Genomic DNA, 911 nt, shown 5'->3' on the forward strand with positions numbered 1-911 from the left:
TCTCCCCGCAAGGGAGGACCTTTATATATAAAGCCTTGACAAGACGCCAGCATGCTGCACTTCGTCCACTATGTGTTCTCTTCAATGTGTATTGAGTTGTGAAACTCTGAACAGGACCCTGGATCACCTTTCAGAAATTGTATCAATTTTTCAACTCACTTTTCGTCTTCCTCCTTTTTCCAATTCTGGGTTGAGATGACTTCCATTCATTTCTTCTCTAACTGACGGCTTTCTGGCCTCTCCATTGGAGGAGGGGAAGCGCCACATGCTGTTCTGGGAAGAAATTGTTGAGTGTTTTCCACTTTAACCTTGCAATGGAATCAGTAAGGAGCTGGAAAATGTCCCTTCTCTTGGTCTTGGCGGCCTTTTCCAGTTGCCAGTTGTCATGGCCTCTTTGTGGGTGTTTTCTGCAGTAGAATCCTCCTTGGGGTTTCTCCGCATTTTGAGCACTTTTGCTATTTCTTCTCTACCGAACTCACGCATCCGCCAGTGGAGATACACGCTTTCCCTCCCTCTGGGGATATTGCCATACATAATTCCTAGTTCTCCACCCGCCAGTTCCCCCTAGTCTGTGGGGGATTTCGGGGTGTGGAATCGCTGACGGGAGGAGTTAGCTCGGGCGGGAGCATTGTGGGCTGGGTGAGATCTGACCCGCCGTTCGGTCCTCAGTTTGGGAAGCACCGCGGGACCAAGGCCCAGGTTTCCGCTAGGATCTTGTGAGGAACCCCTTGGGCCGCCAGACTGGCGCAGCCAGCTGCGGAAGCCGGGGAGCCGGCGCGTGAGTTCGGGGGTGCAGGGGCTGCAGGGGCCGCCAGGGTGGGGCGGAGGGCGCTGCGGCTGGGGTCCGTTTGCTCTGGGAGCGCCGGGACTCGGACGGCCGCCAGGGAGCGCTGCGGCCTCCCGCTCGCCCG

Source organism: Macaca nemestrina, chromosome 10, assembly GCF_043159975.1.
Source record: "Macaca nemestrina isolate mMacNem1 chromosome 10, mMacNem.hap1, whole genome shotgun sequence".
NCBI classification, from domain to species: domain Eukaryota; kingdom Metazoa; phylum Chordata; class Mammalia; order Primates; family Cercopithecidae; genus Macaca; species Macaca nemestrina.